General features: G+C 31.7%; 7 non-coding genes across 7 annotated transcripts; all 7 read right to left on the bottom strand.

The window, feature by feature from the left end:
- Positions 1–1,587: 1,587 nt before the first annotated feature.
- On the bottom strand, positions 1,588–1,728 carry LOC147469811 (U4 spliceosomal RNA). The gene has a single exon (XR_015191928.1). It is a non-coding gene; the product is annotated as a U4 spliceosomal RNA (small nuclear RNA).
- A 1,824-nt stretch (positions 1,729–3,552) lies between these two features.
- LOC122263259 (U1 spliceosomal RNA) lies at positions 3,553–3,715 on the bottom strand. Its single transcript, XR_006224057.2, has one exon. It is a non-coding gene; the product is annotated as a U1 spliceosomal RNA (small nuclear RNA).
- Positions 3,716–7,684: 3,969 nt separating this feature from the next.
- LOC147469810 (U4 spliceosomal RNA) lies at positions 7,685–7,825 on the bottom strand. Its single transcript, XR_015191929.1, has one exon. It is a non-coding gene; the product is annotated as a U4 spliceosomal RNA (small nuclear RNA).
- Positions 7,826–9,611: 1,786 nt separating this feature from the next.
- On the bottom strand, positions 9,612–9,774 carry LOC147469809 (U1 spliceosomal RNA). Its single transcript, XR_015191925.1, has one exon. It is a non-coding gene; the product is annotated as a U1 spliceosomal RNA (small nuclear RNA).
- A 4,403-nt stretch (positions 9,775–14,177) lies between these two features.
- LOC122263274 (U4 spliceosomal RNA) lies at positions 14,178–14,318 on the bottom strand. The gene has a single exon (XR_006224072.2). It is a non-coding gene; the product is annotated as a U4 spliceosomal RNA (small nuclear RNA).
- Positions 14,319–16,107: 1,789 nt separating this feature from the next.
- LOC122263262 (U1 spliceosomal RNA) lies at positions 16,108–16,270 on the bottom strand. Its single transcript, XR_006224060.2, has one exon. It is a non-coding gene; the product is annotated as a U1 spliceosomal RNA (small nuclear RNA).
- A 5,531-nt stretch (positions 16,271–21,801) lies between these two features.
- On the bottom strand, positions 21,802–21,942 carry LOC122263272 (U4 spliceosomal RNA). Its single transcript, XR_006224070.1, has one exon. It is a non-coding gene; the product is annotated as a U4 spliceosomal RNA (small nuclear RNA).
- Positions 21,943–22,573: the final 631 nt, after the last annotated feature.

Here is a 22,573-nt window from a genome sequence, read left to right as displayed (position 1 = left end):
AACCTTGAACATCACTTTTGGGGTCTGCCTATTGTAGCTACTGATGCACCTTTGTATGAATGGACGTTCGGAGACGTTATGGGGACGTTTACATCAAAGGACATCATGGACCAAATACTTGGACTGCCCTTGCCTCCTCCGAAGAGACAGTGTGTTCGCCCCACAAGTGGTCTTTCTTCGAGTCACCCAACGCCTTGGAATACAAATTACTTCATTCCGACAGTTGAGAAGTGTCCTTTACTATCGGATTTGGAAACTTTTTCAGTGCCTCAACCGCCTCAGCATGGGATGCTTACAAGTTCGCCTACTCCAGCACCTCCTTCGGTAAGCCAAGAATTCAAGAGTGCTGTCGGTCCCGTTACTGTCACCTTCATGTCGCCGTCAATAACAACTACGCCAAGTGGTCCTTCACCCTCCGCACACAGAAGGAAGAACGCTCACTGTCACCTTTGCGACAAGCGATTCGAAAATCGTTACAAGTTAAAGATACATTTGAATACCCACACGGGTGCCCGACCATTTACGTGCGATGTGTGCGGGAAAGGCTTCATGCGAAGAACCACTCTCAACTCTCATCGTACCATTCACGGGGATTCTCAGTTCTCATGTCCCACTTGCAACCGCACCTTCAAACGTTCGTCTGAACGGCTTATTCACATACTATTGAAGGTGTGTCTGCGGAAGCAGAGAATCCTTCGTCGGACCACCAATGGATGGTTTTGTGATGTGTGCAACGAAAGCGTTCCTGTGCCGGAGGAACATCTTTGCCCAACCAAAGGTCGACGTCGTCAGTGTCCTGTTTGTGGAATCGACTTCAATGGGCAGCGCGACCACAAGATCTTGACTCATGTCCGCCAACATCATCCAGAGTTCCTCAACTCTTTGTGAGCAATTGTACTTTTTAGTTCCAGTGATTGTTTCCCAGTGGTACATTTTTTTTCAATAATGGATTCCGTTTTGGTAAATAAAGAGTATATTGTGTATAAGTCTATCTTTTATACGTCATTTTGATATAATCTACCCAAACCTTGAAGAACATATAATGTTCAGTCATGATTACAATTTTTTCAAATAATGTATAATTATAATGTTCACTTCCAGTCGCGGCACCATCTACAATGCAAGGCACATTTGCAACTTCAGTAGTAGCACATAGCGACAAGCCACATAAGGCTCACCAAAGTAAATTGGAAACTGAATGCATAAAATGACGCAACAGTAGAATACACTTCACCTTGTTTTTTGGTGAAATGACATATGTACTTTTTATCGACAAATAATATTTTTGGCCAGGATAAGTAATCTATGTAAGGTGAGCTTACATAAAGTGTAAATCACTTTAACTTTAAGTCGGTTTATATGGTTTTGTCTTTCACTGGAAAACTTTCACCTTATTGTATCTTTGATTCAAATTTGACATTAAACAATGGATAAAACATATGGCAACGGAAGGCATGCCGATTTTCCCATCATTTCATAAATGAACTATTAACTTGACACATCCACTGGGAAGTTTGTGTTAACATTAGGTGGTTAATTATAGAAAGTACCAGTTTTTTTTTTGTGCCAACAGTATTAAGTTGGCAACCCTGAAAAAGGCTATCAAAAATTGCCATGACCGTTGGTCTTTCACGACGTCCAGACGGGGTATTGGGAAAAGTTTTCAACTAGCAATAATTCCATCTCGGATTAACCTCATTGGATACGATACTGCTATCGTATCATCATATCACTGTTAACCTAAATATACATATTTGTCTTTTAAAAAAAAATCTTTTTACACCGTTGACTATAAAACAAATCAAATCTCGCTATCTTATTTTATAATTATAAATATTGCTCATTGCACGGATGTTTACTAAACCAAAGAAAATTCTCGCATCTTCCTGTACTGCTAATTAAAAGAAAATAAAACATTTCAAATATCAAATTAAAAAAAAAAAAGAATATTTAGCAGCAAGTTATTACTCTGTTGGACGCATTAACTTTTGACGACATATGTACCTTATATAAATATAAATATAAATATAAATATATATATATATATGTATGTATATATATACATATGTATGTATATATATATACATATGTATGTATAATAAATAATTATATATATACATATACATACATACACTCATAATACATATATATATATATATACATATACATATATACATATATGTGTGCATATATATATACATAGATGTGTGTGTATGTATATACATAGATGTGTGTGTATGTATATACATATATGTGTATATTTCAATATATATATATATATATATATATATATATATATATATGTATGTATATATATATATATATGTATGTAAATATATATATATACTTATATATATACCATAAATATATGCAAGCACATATATAATATATATAAATACATATTATATATAGTTACATATAACATATATATACATATACATAAATATATATAATATATATAAATATATATAAAAATATAAATATACATATGTATGTGTACATATGTGTGTGTGAAAATTCACAGGGAAACACCATTTAAAGAGGTCGCAAGGGAACATATCTTTTTAGCAATTGCTAATGCGATTTATTTTTAATTAAATGTTATCAGGGCCTATATATATATATGTATATACATATATACATATATAATATATAATATATAAATATATGTGATATACATACATATATACATATACATGTATATACGATAAATAAATAAATATATATGTATATATATATTATATATTTTATATATACATATATATACATACATATATATACATATATATACATATATATATATATACAGATATATACATATATATACATATATATATAATAAATATATATACATATATATATATATATATATATAAATATATACATATATATAATAAATATATATACATATATATATAATAAATATATATACATTCATATATCTATCTATATATGTATATAAAGAGAGAGAGATTGTTTTTATCACGCAATGCCCTCACCTGCTATCGGGGCACACACGCACACGCACACACACACAATATATATATATATATGTGTGTGTGTGTGTGTGTGTGTTTGTGTGTGTTCTAAGGGACGTATTTAGTAGTTCTTTCTATGAGGTCCATGTTGCCCATCTAAACGATTGGTAATGGTTTACTAAAATAACTATAAATGGGCAGTATACATCATATACAGTAACGTGGCATTAAAAATATTTGTCTATGATGTGATTATGTAATTACCATATTAAATCTATATTACTCAATACTTTAAATAACTAAAATGGTTGTATAACAGTTTGTTTCATATATGATGTTCACACCAAGTTTGATTTTTGTTTTACTGAAATGTAGTTTAAATTCATTTGGTATATCAACTCAAATGCCCTTTTGATGCGTACGTTATGATTGTTTTTTAATCTACCACAGGGCTATGAAGTCTATAAAGCCAGCTGGTTTTAGTGATTTTTTGGGTGAAATATAATACTAACAGGTGAATAAGGGAATTGTTGTGTGACATATCAACGCATTAACTAATCGTGTGTTATCATAAAAGGGGATAGCGCGAACGCAGTCCCCCGCTACCAAAAATTGCACACTCGAGTTAACCACATTTGGGTTAATCGCAGGGGTCAGCGCCACCGGAGTGCAATGGTGAGCCTCGCCCTGGGAGAACCGCCTTCGTGATCACGGTATCTCCTGTGCCAGGTAAGTATGCTTTCAAATTCCCTCTACCGGTCCCTGAGCAGACTGACTGAGGACCGAAAGCACGGAACAACCCATTAAGCTGTACTGCATTGCCTTTAAACTGATTTTGTTTATTTACTTTTATAGAATCTTCCACCGACTGATTTTCCTAATTAATTGCATCAGTGATACTCATAATCAGATACGATTTTTTAAGCTTACCATATAAAAATATATTGACACGGGACCCATGAAAGTCATTTTCATATCACGTGATTGTCAGACATTACATTATAGCATCCAAATCTATGTGCCATGGCATCTAGTAACCGACACAAAAATAAAGATATCTGTACATACTGTTTATAATCAAATAGTCAAATGGATTGCGCATATACACTGGTAAAATGGAATGGTTGATTTAGAAACGCAATGTTTAAACCGAGATGAGGATTACGCTTACACATTACATCATCTTAGATTTACTTCCGCTATGTAACACAAAAATACAAATAAATGGAGCTGTTATCGTTGTTATTATTCTACTTATCATTATTATTAATGTGATCATTATCATTATAATTGTTATTATTTGTTATTATCATTGTAATTACTACTTTCATTGTTAATATTGTTTCTATCATTATAATATGTATCATTATCATTATAAACTATGTCGTTATAAATTCTATAATTATAATAATCTTACCATTACAACTTTAATAATCATTATAATTGTCATCATTATCAATATCAATCTGATTATTATTATTTTCAATATTGTTATATTACCATGATCATTGTTAATACTTTCTTATTATCATTATTTTTATATTACAAACTTGTGTGTGTAACAGTTGTCAGAGCTGTCGTAGATTTTCACGTATCAATAAATTCATTTAATAAAAAGAAACCGTAAGTTAAGATTTTATCGACAAAGTCTTAAATTACAATTACCCTTCACTCTGAACGATTTTTTGTTTTTATTGTGAGGTCAATGTCACGTGACTCAAGATCTATAGACCATGACATGACCTTCAATAATTCCCGTTACGGTCACTTGGTGTTACAATGGTCTCTGTTGATGGGTATTTTGTAATGAATATTGATATAACCTGATTTATTATCTCTTAATCTGCAAGATTTTTAATACTGACTTAGATAAATGAGCTAATGTATTTACTTACATTGTAAACAGATTGATGCTAAATCATAATTTTGAACGAATAATTGCAGTTACACCCACAAGAGAAATACCTTTATAGATATGAACAACTAAAATTACCATGTACTTACTGGTAATCAGATCGGTCCTGATGGTAATAGTAATATTGACATTGGCTGTGGTGCTATTAGTAAGAATTATGATACATGTATTGATATAGATAATAATGACAAATGTATTGATATAGATATTAATAACAAATGTATTGATATTGATAGCAGTAATGAAAAATTACAAATATTTATAGTAATGACGATAAATGTATTGATACAGATAATAAGGATAAATGCACTGATATAGATAATAATAAGGATAAATGTACTGATATTGAAAGTAATGATGAAAAATGTACTAATATTTATAATAATGACGATAAATGTATTGATTTCGATAATAATAATGAAAAAAATACTAATATTGATAACGATGATAGATGTATTGATATTGATGATAATAATATCAAATGTATTAATATCATAATGATGATGGTAAATGCACTGGTATCGATAACAATAATGTTAATGTTCTAATATAAATGATAATAATGATAAATGTACTGATATTAATATTTATGGATGTGCTGATATCAGTAATGATAACAAATGTACTGATATTCATAATAATAACAAATGTATTTATATTAGTACTGATAATAAATGTACTGGTATTAGCAATGATAACGAATGTACTGGTATTAGCGATGATAACAAATGTACTGATATTAGTACTTATAGCAAATGTACTGATATTAGTACTAATAACAATTGTACTGATATTAGTAATGATAACAAATATACTAATATTAATAATGATAACAAACGTACTGATATTTGTAATGATAACAAACGTACTAATATTAGTAATGATAACGTGTGTACTGATATTAGTAAAGATAACAAATGTGCTGATACGAGTATTTACAATGAAGAAGGTCATAATGGTAATGGAGATGAATTTGCTATAACTAAGAAAGGTGGTAACGGTATTGCCATTTATTAAAGTAGCGATAGTACATGACCAATATTGGAAGTAAAAGCTATTTTAAATTCTGTAAATCACGTCTATGTTTATGAACATGTTTGAATGACGAAAAGATATTTGACCTTGACTCGTAAAAGGCTGTCAGGTCAGGAACCATTAATATACCTCACCCTCACTCACATTCCCATGAGTGTCGTCGCATCTTCAAGATGGATAACTTTGAGCATAACTTTTGGGGTCTGCCTATTGTAGCTACTGATGCACCTTTGTATGATTGGACGTTCGGAGACGTTATGGGGACGTTTACATCAAAGGACATCATGGACCAAATACTTGGACTGCCCTTGCCTCCTCCGAAGAGACAGTGTGTTCGCCCCACAAGTGGTCTTTCTTGGAGTCACCCAACGCCTTGGAATACAAATTACTTCATTCCGACAGTTGAGAAGTGTCCTTCACAATCCGATTCGGAAACTTTTTCAGTGCCTCAACCGCCTCAGCATGGGATGGTTACAAGTTCGCCTACTCCAGCACCTCCTTCGGTAAGCCAAGAATTCAAGAGCGCTGTCGGTCCCGTTACTGTCACCTTCATGTCGCCGTCAATAACAACTACGCCAACTGGTCCTTTACCCTCCGCACACAGAAGGAAGAACGCCCACTGTCACCTTTGCGACAAGCGATTCGAAAATCGTTACAAGTTAAAGATGCATTTGAATACCCACACGGGTGCCCGACCATTTACGTGCGATGTGTGCGGGAAAGGCTTCATGCGAAGAACCACTCTCAACTCTCATCGTACCATTCACGAAGATTCTCAGTTCTCATGTCCCACTTGCAACCGCACCTTCAAACGTTCGCCTGAACGGCTTATTCACATACTATTGAAGGTGTGTCTACGGAAGCAGAGAATCCTTCGTCGGACCACCAGTGGTTGGTTTTGTGATGTGTGCAACGAAAGCGTTCCTGTGGCGGAGGAACATCATTGCCCAACCAAAGGTCGACGTCGTCAGTGTCCTGTTTGTGGAATCGACTTCAATGGGCAGCGCGACCACAAGATCTTGACTCATGTCCGACAATATCATCCAGAGTTCCTCAACTCTTTGTGAGCAATTGTACTTTTTAGTTCCAGTGATTGTTTCCCAGTGGTACATTTTTTTCAATAATGGATTCCGTTTTGGTAAATAAAGAGTATATTGTGTATAAGTCTATCTTTTATACGTCATTTTGATATAATCTACCCAAACCTTGAAGAACATATAATGCCAGTCATGATTACACTTTTTTCAAATAATGTATAATTATAATGTTCACTTCCAGTCGCGGCACCATCTACAATGCAAGGCACATTTGCAACTTCAGTAGTAGCACATAGCGACAAGCCACATAAGGCTCACCAAAGTAAATTGGAAACTGAATCCATAAAATGACGCAACAGTAGATTACACTTCACCTTGTTTTTTTGGTGAAATGACATATGTACTTTTTATCGACAAATAATATTTTTGGCCAGGATAAGTAATTTATGTAAGGTGAGCTTACATAAAGTGTAAATCACTTTAACTTTAAGTCGGTTTATATGGTTTTGTCTTTCACTGGAAAACTTTCACCTTATTGTATCTTTGATTCAAATTTGACATTAAACAACGGATAAAACATATGGCAACGGAAGGCATGCCGATTTTCCCATCATTTCATAAATGAACTATTAACTTGACACATCCACTGGGAGGTTTGTGTTAACTTTAGGTGGTTAATTATAGGTATTTTTTTTGTGCCAACAGTATTAAGTTGGCAACCCTGAAAAAGGCTATAAAAAATTGCCATGACCGTTGGTCTTTCACGAAGTCCAGACGGGGTATTGGGAAAAGTTTTCAACTAGCAATAATTCCATCTCGGATTAACCTCATTGGATACGATACTGCTATCGTATCATCATATCACTGTTAAACCAAATATACATATTTGTCTTAAAAAAAAAAAATCTTTTTACACCGTTGACTATAAAACAAATCAAATCTCGCTATCTTATTTTATAATTATAAATATTGCTCATTGCACGGATGTTTACTAAACCAAAGAAAATTCTGGCATCTTCCTGTACTGCTAATTAAAGGAAAAAAACTTTTCAAATATCAAATTTTAAAAAAAGGAATATTTAGCAGAGAGTTATTACTCTGTTGGACGCATTAACTTTTGACGACATATGTACCTTATATAAATATAAATATAAATTTATATATATATATGTATGTATATATATATACATATGTATGTATATATATATATACATATGTATGTATATATATATATATACATATACATACATACACTCATAATATATATATATATATATATACATATACATATATACATATATGTGTGCATATATATATATACATAGATGTGTGTGTATGTATATACATAGATGTGTGTGTATGTATATACATTAAATGTGTATATTTGAATATATAGATAAATAAATATATATATATATATATATATATATATATATATATATATATATTTATGTATATATATATATACTTATATATATACCATAAATATATGCAAGCATATATATAATATATATACATACATATTATATATAGTTATATATAACATATATACATATACATAAATATATATACAAATAAAAATATATATACAAATATAAATATACATATGTATGTGTACATATGTGTGAGTGAAAATTCACAGGGAAACACCATTTAAGGAGGTCGCAAGGGAACATAAATTTTTAGTAATTGCTAATGCAATTTATTTTAAATTAAATATTATCGGGGCCTATATATATGTATATATATACATATACATATACAATATATAATATATAAATATATGTGATATACATACTTATATACATGTAAATGTATATACAATAAATAAATATATATGTATATATATATTATATATTTTATATATGCATATATATAGACATATATATACATATATACATATATATACATATATATATAATAAATATATATACATATATATATAATAAATATATATACATATATATAATAAATATATATACATATATAATAAATATATATACATATATGTATAATAAATATATATACATACATATATCTATCTATATATGTATATATATAGAGAGAGATTGTTTTTATCACGCAATGCCCTCACCTGCTATCGGGGCACACACGCACACACACACACAATATATATATATATATATGTGTGTGTGTGTGTGTGTGTGTTTGTGTGTGTTCTAAGGGACGTATTTAGTAGTTCTTTCTATGAGGTCCATGTTGCCCATCTAAACGATTGGTAATGGTTTACTAAAATAACTATAAATGGGCAGTATACATCATATACAGTAACGTGGCATTAAAAATATTTGTCTATGATGTGATTATGTAATTACCATATTAAATCTATATTACTCAATACTTTAAATAACTAAAATGGTTGTATAACAGTTTGTTTCATATGTGATGTTCACACCAAGTTTGATTTTTGTTTTACTGAAATGTAGTTTAAATTCATTTGGTATATCAACTCAAATGCACTTTTGATGCGTACGTTATGATTGTTTTTTAATCTACCACAGGGCTATGAAGTCTATAAAGCCAGCTGGTTTTAGTGATTTTTTGGGTGAAATATAATACTAACAGGTGAATAAGGGAATTGTTGTGTGACATATCAACGCATTAACTAATTGTGTCTTATCATAAAAGGGGATAGCGCGAACGCAGTCCCCCGCTACCAAAAATTGCACACTCGAGTTAACCACATTTGGGTTAATCGCAGGGGTCAGCGCCACCGGAGTGCAATGGTGAGCCTCGTCCTGGGAGAACCGCCTTCGTGATCAAGGTATCTCCTGTGCCAGGTAAGTATGCTTTCAATTTCCCTCCACCGGTCCCTGAGCAGACTGACTGAGGACCGAAAGCACGGAACAACCCATTAAGCTGTACTGCATTGCCTTTAAACTGATTTTGTTTATTTACTTTAATAGTATCTTCCACCTACTGATATTCCAAATGAATTGCATCAGTGATACTCATAATCAGATAAGATTGTTTATGTTTACCATATAAAAATATATTGAAATGGGACCCATGAAAGTCATTTTCGTATCACGTGATTGTCAGACATTACATTATATTATCCAAATGTATGTGCCATGGCATCTAGTAACCGACACAAAAATAAAGATATCTGTACATACTGTTTGTAATCAAATAGTCAAATGGATTGCGCATATACACTGGTAAAATGGAATGGTTGATTTAGAAACGCAATGTTTAAACCGAGATCAGGATTACGCTAACACATTACATCATCTTAGATTTACTTCCGCTATGTAACACAAAAATACAAATAAATGGAGCTGTTATTGTTATCATCATTGTACTTCTTATCATTATTATTAATGTGATCATTATCATTATAATTGTTATTATTTGTTATTATCACTGCAATTACTACTATCATTGTTAATATTGTTTCTATCATTATAATATGTATCATTATCATTATAAACTATAATGTCGTTATAAATTTTATAATTATAATAATCTTACCTTTACAACTTTAATCATCATTGTAATTGTCATCATTATCAATATAAATCTCATTATTATTATTTTCAATATTGTATAGTACCAAAATCATTGTTAATACTGTCTTTCTTATTATCATTATTTGTACATTACAAACGTGTGTGTAACAGTTGTCAGAACTGTCGTAGTTTTTAGAGTATCAATAAATTCATTAAATAAAAAGAAAACCTAAGTCAAGATTTTATCGACAAAGGAATCAGTCCTAAATTACAATTATCTTTCACTCTGAACGATTTTTTGTTTTTATTGTGAGGTCAATGTCACGTGACTCAGGATCTATAGACCATGACATGACCTTCAATAATTCCCGTTACGGTCACTTGGTGTTACAATGGTCTCTGTTGATGGGTATTTTGTAATGAATATTGATATAGCCTGATTTATTATCTCTTAATCTGCAAGCTTTTTAATACTGACTTAGATAAATGAGCAAATGTATTTACTTACAGTGTAAACAGATTGATGCTAAATCATAATTTTGAACGAATAATTGCAGTTACACCCACAAGAGAAATACTTTTATAGATATGAACAACTAAAATTACCATGTACTGGTAATCAGATCGGTCCTGATTCTAATAGTAATATTAACATTGGCTGTGGAGCTATTAGTAAGAATTATGATACATGTATTGATATAGATAATAATGCCAATTGTACAATATCAATATTTGTGAATGTACTGATATTGATATTAATATTTGTGAATGTACTGATATTGATATTAATATTTGTGAATGTACTGATATTGATATTAATATTTGTGAATGTACTGATATTGATATTAATATTTGTGAATGTACTGATATTGATATTAATATTTGTGAATGTACTGATATTGATATTAATATTTGTGAATGTACTGATATTGATATTAATATTTGTGAATGTACTGATATTGATATTAATATTTGTGAATGTACTGATATTGATATTAATATTTGTGAATGTACTGATATTGATATTAATATTTGTGAATGTACTAATATTGATATTAATATTTGTGAATGTACTGATATTGATATTAATATTTGTGAATGTACTGATATTGATATCAATATTTGTGAATGTACTGATATTGATATTAATATGTGTGAATGTACTGATATTGATATTAATATTTATGAATGTACTGATATAAGTAATGATAACAAATATATTGATATCAATAATGATAGCAAATGTACTGATATTAGTAATGATAACAAATATACTGATATTAACAATGATAACAAATGTACTGATATTGGTAATGATAACAAATGTACTGATATTAGTGATGATAACAAATATACTGATATTAGTAATGATAACAAATGTACTGATATTAATAATGATAACAAATGTACTGATATTAGTTATGATAACATATGTACTGATATTACTAATGATAACAAATGTACTGATATTAGTAATGATAACATATGTACTGATATTACTAATGATAACAAATATTCTGATTATAGCAATGATAACACATGTACTAATATTAGTGATGATAACAAATGCACCGATATTAGTAATGATAACAGATGCACCGATATTAGTAATGATAACAGATGCACCGATATTAGTAATGATAACAAATGTACCGAATTTAGTAATGATAACATATGTACCGAATTTAGTAATGATAACAATTATACAGATATTAGTATTGATAACAAATGTACTGATATTAGTAATGATAACAATTATACAGATATTAGTATTGATAACAAATGTACTGATATTAGTAATGATAACAAATGTACCGATATGAGTAATGATAACAATTGTACTGATTTTAGTAAAGATAACAAATGTACTGATACTGATACGAGTAATAGCAACGATGGTCATAATAGTAATGGAGATGAAATTGCTATAACTAATAAAGGTGGTAACGGTATTGCCATTTATTAAAGTAACGATAGTACATGATCAATATTGGAAGTAAAAGCTATTTTAAATTCTGTAAATCACGTCTATGTTTATGAACATGTTTGAATGACGAAAAGATGTTTGACCTTGACTCGTAAAAGGCTGTCAGGTCAGGAACCATTAATATACCTCACCCTCACTCACATCCCTATCAGTGCCACTGTCGTCGCATCTTCAAGATGGATAACTTTGAGCATAACTTTTGGGGTCTGCCTATTGTAGCTACTGATGCAACTTTGTATGATTGGACGTTCGAAGACGTTATGGGGACGTTTTCATCAAAGGACATCATGGACCAAATTCTTGGACTGCCCTTGCCTCCTCCGAAGAGACAGTGTGTTCGCCCCACAAGTGGTCTTTCTTGGAGTCACCCAACGCCTTGGAATACAAATTACTTCATTCCGACAGTTGAGAAGTGTCCTTCACAATCGGATTTGGAAACTTTTTCAGTGGCACAACCGCCTCAGCATGGGATGGTTACAAGTTCGTCTACTCCAGCACCTCCTTCGGTAAGCCAAGAATTCAAGAACGCTGTCGGTCCCGTTACTGTCACCTTCTTGTCGCCGTCAATAACAACTACGCCAAGTGGTCCTTCATACTCCGCACACAGAAGGAAGAACGCCCACTGTCACCTTTCCGACAAGCGATTCGAAAATCGTTACAAGTTAAAGATGCACTTATACCCACACGGGTGCCCGACCATTTACGTGCGATGTGTGCGGGAAAGGCTTCATGCGAAGAACCACTCTCAACTCTCATCGTACCATTCACGGGGATTCTCAGTTCTCATGTCCCACTTGCAACCGCACCTTCAAACGTCCGCCTGAACGGCTTATTCACATACTATTGAAGGTGTGTCTACGGAGGCAGCGAATCCTTCGTCGGACCACAGTGGTTGGTTGGTTTTTGTGATGTGTGCTACGTAACGTTCCTGGCGGGGAGACATTCATGCCCCACCAAGGTCGACGTCGTCAGTGTGTTTGGTGTGGAATCGATTCAATGGGGCAGCGCGACCACAAGATCTTGACTCATGTCCGACAATATCATCCAGAGTTCCTCAACTCTTTGTGATCAATTTTACTTTTTAGTTCCAGAGATTGTTTCCATTTTTTCAGTAATGGATTTCGTTTAGGTAAATAAAGAGTATAAATTGATATTGTGTATAAGTCTATCTTTTATAAGTTATTTTAATTTAATCTACCCAAGCCTTGGAGAACATATAATGCCAGTCATGATTACAAATAATGTATAATTATAATATTCACTTCCAATCGCGGCACCATTTGCAATGCAAGGCACAGTAGTAGCACATGGCGACAAGCCACATAAGGCTCACTAAAGTAAATTGGAAACTGAATCCATAAAATGACGCAACAGTAGATTACACTTCACCTTGTTTTTTGGTGAAATGACGACATATGTACTTTTAATCGACAAATAATATTTTTGGCCAGGATAAGTAATCTATGTAAGGTTATGTGAGCTTATGTTTAAATCACTTTAACTTTAAGTCGGTTTATATGGTAAAACTTTCACCTTATTGTATCTTTGATACAATAAGGTGAAACTATTTTTTATGCCATTAGGCAATGGATAAAAAATAGGGCAACGGAAGGCATGCCGATTTTGCCATCATTTCAAAAATGAACTATTAACCTGACACATCCACTGGGAAGTTTGTATTGACATTAGGTGGTTAATTATAGAAAGTATCAGGGTTTTTTGTTGTTGTTGCCAACAGTATTAAGTTGGCAACCCTGAAAAAGGCTATCAAAAATTGCCATGACTGTTGGTCTTTCACGACGTCTAGACGGGGTATTGGGAAAAGTTTTCAACTAGCAATAATTCCATCTCGGATTAACCTCATTGGATACGATACTGCTATCGTATCATTATATCACTGTGAAACTAAATATACATATTTGTATTAAAAAAAAAAATCTTTTTACACCGTTCACTATAAAACAAATCAAATCTCACTATCTTATTTTATAATTACAAATATTGCTCATTGCACGGATATTTACTAAACCAAAGAAAACTCTCGCATCTTCCTGTACTGCTAATTAAAAGAAAAAAAATCAAATATCATATAAAAAAATAAATAAAAAATTTAGCAGAAAGTTATTACTCTGTTGGACGCATTAAATTTTAACGACATATGTACCTTGTATATATATATATATATATATATATATATATATATATATATATATATATACATATATATACGTATGTACGTATAATAAATAATTATATATATACATATACATACATACACTCATAATATATATATATATATATATATATATATATATATATATATATATATATATATATATATATATATATATATATATATATATATATATATATATATATATATATATACATATATACATATATGTGTGCATATATATATACATATATGTGTGCATATATATATATATATATGTGTGCATACATATATACATATATGTGTATATATGTATATATATATACTTATATATATACCATAAATATATACAAGCACATATATAATATATATACATATATATTATATATAGTTATATAACACATATATATTATATATAGTTATATAACACACACACACACACACACATATATATATATATATATATATATATATATATATATATATATATATATATATATATATATATATAAATATATATACAAATATAAATATACATGTGTGTACATAAGTGTGTGTGAAAATTCACAGGGAAACACCATTTAAGGAGGTCGCAAGGGAACATATCTTTTTAGCAATTGCTAATGCGATTTATTTTAAATTAAATGTTATCGGGGCCTATATATATATGTATATATACATATATAATATATAATATATAAATATATGTGATGTACATATGTGTGTGTTTAAAAAAAAAAGAAGAGTGGGAATGAAGAGAGGGGATAGGGGAAGGATAAGGATGGAGGAAATGAATTTTAGGAGGAGAGAAAGGAGCCGGGGCTTAACCCAGCATGCAGGGTAAAAGTTGTGGGTAATAGTTGAGGCGGGAATTTTGGAAGGAGGATAAAGGGAGGGGGGGAACCGAGCGCCATCTGAATCGTCGAGTTTAGCATAGTTTGTCCTTAGCGCGCACGGTTTTCTCTTTTTCGCCACTCGACTCGCGGGAACAAACACACCGCCTACTCAAGGTCGCTCGGGGCGAGGCCGCCTGTGTGTGTTTGTGTGTGTTCTAAAGGACGTATTTAGTAGTTCTTTCTATGAGGTCCATGTTGCCCATCTAAACGATTGGTAATGGTTTAATGAAATAACTATAAATGGGCAGTATACGTCAAATACAGTCACGTGGTATTAAAAATATTTATCTATGATGTGATTATGTAATTACCATATTAAATCTATATTACTCAATACTTTAAGTAACTAAAATGGTTGTATAACAGTTTGTTTAATAAGTGATGTTCACACCAAGTTTGATTTTTGTTTTACTGAAATGTAGTTTCGATTCGTTTGGTATATCAACTCAAATGCACTTTTGATGCTTATTGCATTTTAATCTACCACAGGGCTATGAAGTCTATAAAGCCAGGTGGTTTTAGTGATTTTTTGGGTGAAATATAATACAAACAGGTGAATAAGTAAATTGTTATGTGACATATCAATGTATCAACTACTCATGTGTTGTCATAAAAGGGGATAGCGCGAACGCAGTCCCCCGCTACCAAAAATTGCACACTCGAGTTAACCACATTTGGGTTAATCGCAGGGGTCAGCGCCACCGGAGTGCAATGGTGAGCCTCGTCCTGGGAGAACCGCCTTCGTGATCAAGGTATCTCCTGTGCCAGGTAAGTATGCTTTCAATTTCCCTCCACCGGCCCCTGAGCAGACTGACTGAGGACCGAAAGCACGGAACAACCCATTAAGCTGTACTGCATTGCCTTTAAACTGATTTTGTTTATTTACTTTTATAGAATCTTCCACCGACTGATTTTCCTAATTAATTGCATCAGTGATACTCATATTCACATACGATTGTTTATGTTTACCATATAAAAAATATATTGAAATGGGACCCGTGGAAGCCATTTTCGTATCACGTGATTGTCAGACATTACATTATAGCATCCAAATGTATGTGCTATGGCATCTAGTAACCGAAACACAAATAAAGATATCTGTACATACTGTTTATAATCAAATAGTCAAATGGATTGCTCATATACACTGGTAAAATGGAATGGTTGCTTAAAAACTAAATCAAAGAAAATGCATTTTCTTTAGCGTAGACTAAGGTAAATCTCCATTTGACTTTGCATATTCATTTTATTCTATTAAATGATTGCGGTAATAACTATATCGTTATATAAATCATATCGTTACCATTGACATAATCTGGAGACGTTAGCGCATTGGTTATTCTTAGAAAAATACGCGTAGCCTATCCTAACAGATTATCCCTAGGAGAGTAATAGTATCAGTATGTTTTATTGTTGTACTTAAATGTTCTATTACGGATATTTTGTCCTGTCTCTCTTATTGAATTTCCACTAGATCACTCATAAATACATGTAAAATTACATTAGAGTTAAACGGATAGTGCATTAATATTAACAAAATGAAGTGGTTGGTTAAAATTACAAAACAGAGAAAACGTATTTCCTTCAGCGCAGACTATGGTAAATTCCAATTGACGTTAGATTAACATTTTTGGTCATTATTATTCCATTCAACTAATGACGGTGGCAAATTGGTTACATTCTCACAGAACACACGGATAATATTTCATACATAAAACAGGTGATTTTCACGAGATTATCCCCGCGGGGCCAACTCCATAGCACCTATTGTCTTCTCTCTATTGACACCTAAATGCATTATCCTAAATACTTTGTCCAGATCATCTTGGCTTTCGTCTCCAAAATGCTATATTCGGAATGTCAGTTTTTCTTACACTATTCATAAAATTATTGTCGAATCTAAAAACGATTCAATATTCGTAATCAATATTACAATGTAAACTGTATATCGCATTTCTTAAGTTGATCATATTCGGACGTCGCTATATAATACGTCCTTACCGAAACTAATAACTTCATATTCTTCAAATGTAATTTGGGTATTATTGATTATTGGTATCTATATTATCATTATCATATATAACCAGTGTCATTAATACCATTATCATTGACATCAATATCATTCACATCACTATTGTTCACACCAATGTCATTCACGCCAATGTAATTCACATCAGTATCAGTCAAATCGATATCATTCACATCAATACATTTCACATCAATATCATTCACATCAATACATTTCACATCAATATCATTCACATCAATATCATTCACATCAATACATTTCACATCAATATCATTCACATCAATATCATTCACATCAATACCATTCACATTAATATCATTCACATCAATACATTTCACTGCAATACCATTCACAACAATATCATTCACATCAATACCATTCACATCAATATCATTCACATCAATATCATTCACATCAATATCATTCACATCAATACCATTCACATCAATATCATTCACATCAATACCATTCACACCAATATCATTCACATCAACATCATTCACATCAACATCATTCACATCAACATCATTCACATCAACATCATTCACATCAATATCATTCACATCAATATCATTCACATCAATATCATTCACATCAATATCATTCACACCAATATCATTCACACCAATATCATTCACATCAATATCATTCACATCAATATCATTCACACCAATATCATTCACATCAATATCATTCACATCAATATCATTCACATCAATATCATTCACATCAATATCATTCACATCAATATCATTCACATCAATATCATTCACATCCATATCATTCACATCCATATCACTCACACCAATATCATTCACATCAATATAATTTACATCAATACATTTCACATCAATACATTTCACATCAATATCATTCACATCAATATCACTCACATCAATATCATTCACATCCATATCACTCACACCAATATCATTCACATCCATATCACTCACACCAATATCATTCACATCAATATAATTTACATCAATACATTTCACATCAATATCATTCACATCAATATCATTCACATCCATATCACTCACACCAATATCATTCACATCAATATAATTTACATCAATACATTTCACATCAATATCATTCACATCCATATCACTCACACCAATATCATTCACATCAATATCATCCACATCCATATCACTCACACCAATATCATTCACATCCATATCACTCACACCAATATCATCCACATCAATATCATTTACATCAATACATTTCACATCAATATCATTCACACCAATATAATTCACATGAATACCATTCACACCTATATAATTCGCATCAATATAATTCATACCAATATCATTCACATCAATATCATCAACATCAATTATATCCACACCAATATCATTCACATCAATATCATTTACATCAATACCATTCACACCTATATAATTCACATCAATATCATCACACAAATATCATTCAATATCAGTATCATTCATATCAATATCATGCACATCAATATCATACCATGTATATGTATATGTATGTATATATATACATATATATTATATTATATTATATCATATATTATATACATATATTATATACATATATATACATATATATATGCAATATATATATATATATATAATATATAATATATATATAATATATAATATATATATATATATATATATATATATATAGAGAGAGAGAGAGAGAGAGAGAGAGAGAGAGAGAGAGAGAGAGAGAGAGAGAGAGAGATAATAAAAAGTGACGAAATTGATGTCAACGAATGCCATGGTCTTTCTACTTACCTTCTCTCTACAGTTCTCTCTCTTCAAGTACTGAAGATGAAAACTATGCTTCACAATGCTGTTTCATCATAATCACGCCCTTCAATTCTAGTATGAGTGTAAGCAAAATCAGTAGTCATCAACTTCACAATTCAGTCTGGGTTTCTATGTTATACTGCACTATATATTTATCTAGCACTTCACTACAATTCCATTTTTAATCACAAGAATACACGATCACTCACCATTCACTGACATTGCATATAGTATAACGCCTAAAGTAGTGATTTCACAAGAACACCATGAAGTATCTCATAATTATTCATGTCAATATCTCTATTGCTCAAATACCTCCGCTAGTATATGTTTGCTCAACAACATGAAGTAACTTGTAATTAATCATTTCAATATCCCTATTCGCTCTAGACCTCCAAATGACCGTAACAACACTTCTTCGGGTTTCAAGGACAACTGCGGCACGCGTAGTCCACTAATAGTGTTGCCAAATAAGGTGCGTCAATAAACTCGTCTTTTGATTGGTCGAATTGTAGCACCAGCCCTTTCATTGGCCAGATCATGTAAACTTTGCCGAAACAGAGAGGAGAAAGTGTGATGGCAATGTCATTATGTTAATAGAATCTTCGAAGAGTTCAAAATACATGTAGAAAGAGAGATTCTCACATCATATAACAAATACGTTTCACATATACGGTTGCGTTCTCTAAATTAAGTGTCTTTAACTTTAAGGTAACATTTCAAAATAGTTACGTATCATACCATTAATCATCATATATTATTGTGTTGATTTTGATATTTCGTTCATGTTAGCGTTAAAATTATCTTCAACATGCCGTTCTATTAAAATATATATCATAGATTTAGGATATAGAATGTATTCATTATCATCTTTATACAGTTAACTTGTTCGTCATTACAGTGTATAATTGCAAACGATGGTATAAACATCTATTTTAATGCTAACGGATGAATAAACTTGATGCTTGATGAATAGATAATTGTATATGCGTAATCACAAGTTCGTTTTATAGCTACATCATGCATTTGAAGACTCACAAATTTGGAAAGCAGCAATACACTTGATAATCACATTGATATTGATAATAGTATTACTGATATTAGCTGTAATGATGATAGTAAGAATAAAGATAAATGGATTCATATCGGTAATCATAATGGTGACGGTAATGACCCGATAATAAAACGAGAGTGTCGTTGATAATTACAATGATGGTAACATCACCGATATTTTGCGTATCATGTATAAGGTTTATGAATAAGTTAAATTGTAGAAAATAAATTTGGGAAAGTCAGGACCTTGACCCGTAAAGATCATTTTCAGGCCAGAAACCATCAATATACCTCAACCTCTTTCGCATTCTCATCAGTGTCGCTGTCATTTTATCTTTATTATGAATCATTTAGAGAACAATTTTAGGTATGCCTATTGCTACTAAGTAGTATGCGCCTGCCGTATCTTTGTATGATTGGACGTTCGGAGACGTTATGGGGACCATCCACTAGGACTGCCCTTACCTCCTCCGAAGAGGCAGTGTGTTCGCCCCACAAGTGATCTCTCTTCGAGTCACCCAACGCCTTGGAATGCAAGTTACTTCATTCCTACTGCTGAGAAGTATATTTCACAATCGGACTTGGAAACTTCATCAGTGTCTCAACCGCCTCAGCATGGGATGGTTACAAGTTCGCCTACTCCAGCACCTCCTTCGCTAAGCCAAGAATACAAGAGCGATGTCGGTCCCTTTACTCCTGTCCGCCAACATCATCCAGAGTTCCTTAACTCTTTGGGATTATTTTTACTTCTTAGCGCCAATGATTCTTACTCATCGGTATGTTTTTCAGTTGTTGATTGCGTTTTGGTAAATAAAGAATATGTAATTAATATTGTCTGTATGTCTGTGTTGATTTTTATTTGAAATAAGCTACCAATACCAGGGAGAGCATGGAAATATAGATAATAATCATTATATCAATGTTGTTGTTTTTTTTCAAATAATTTATAGTTATAATATTCAGTTCCAGCCGCAGCTCCGTTTACAATGTAAAGTTCATTTGGAACTTACACAGAATCAGCTTCAGTAGTAGCACCAACGCCAGGCTTATGTAGACAACGACAGGCTACATAACTCGCCAACATAATTTGGAAACAGACCATCAAATCATGCAAAAGGATGGCTACATTGGTTAACACCAATTTGTGCAAACCGTAAGGACAAGCGATAGGTCGAAAGTAATTGTATTATTTGGATTTTGGTGAAATGACGAAATGTTTTTCCTTTTCTTTTCTTTTCTTTTCTTTCTATTTTTTTTCTTTTGAGAAATAATGTTTTTGATCGCCAGGTTAAGTAAGTGATGTAAGGTGAGTTCATGTTTAACTATTAACCTGACACATCCACTATAATGTTGACATTAGAATGGTTAATAATAGAAAGTGCAGAGAGTACCGGGTAAATATTTGGTGCTAACATTATCAAGTTTGCAGCCCTGAAGTGGGCTATCAAAAATTGCCTTGGCCGTCGGTATTTCACGACGTCCAGGCGGGGTATTGGTTAAAGTTTTCAACTAGCAATAATCGCACCTCGGTTGAACCTCATTGGTTACGATACTGCCACTGCGCAAAGCTAATTGGTAACTAATACACCCACAGCCAACCGGTTACTACTGAGGACTTCGTGAAACTAAAATATACATATGAATTTTGTATTTAAAATATAAAGAAAATGTTTCATCATTTCACACCGTTGTCTATAACATGAATCAAATCTCAATAGTTTATTCTGAAATTACAGGTAATGCTCATTGCACCGATGTTTACTAAACCAAAGAAAATTCTCGCATCTTGCTACATAAAAAAAAAATCAAATTATGAAATCAAAAAGAATACTTTGTAGAAACTCATTATCTTATCGACGTATTGATTTACTGATTTTCTACATACGGGACTAATATAAATACACATACACACATATATATGTATGTGTATATATGTATATATATATATTTGTATATATAAATGTGTATGTATATATACTTATAAATGTGTATGTATATATACTTATACATGCTATATTATATATAGTTATGCATAACACACACACACACATATATGTATATATATATATATATATATATATATGTATATATATATATATATATATATATATATATATATATATATATATATAATATCTGAGTGTGTGAAAATTTCCAGGGAAACACAATTTGAAGAGGTCGCTTGGGAGACACCTTTGTAA

This window comes from Penaeus japonicus, unplaced genomic scaffold (genome assembly GCF_977035675.1).
Source record: "Penaeus japonicus unplaced genomic scaffold, GWHDUDI00000001_assembly GWHDUDI00000019, whole genome shotgun sequence".
Taxonomy (NCBI): domain Eukaryota; kingdom Metazoa; phylum Arthropoda; class Malacostraca; order Decapoda; family Penaeidae; genus Penaeus; species Penaeus japonicus.
The sequence above is the reverse complement of the archived record's forward strand: the minus strand, read 5'-3'. Positions and strand labels throughout refer to the sequence as shown.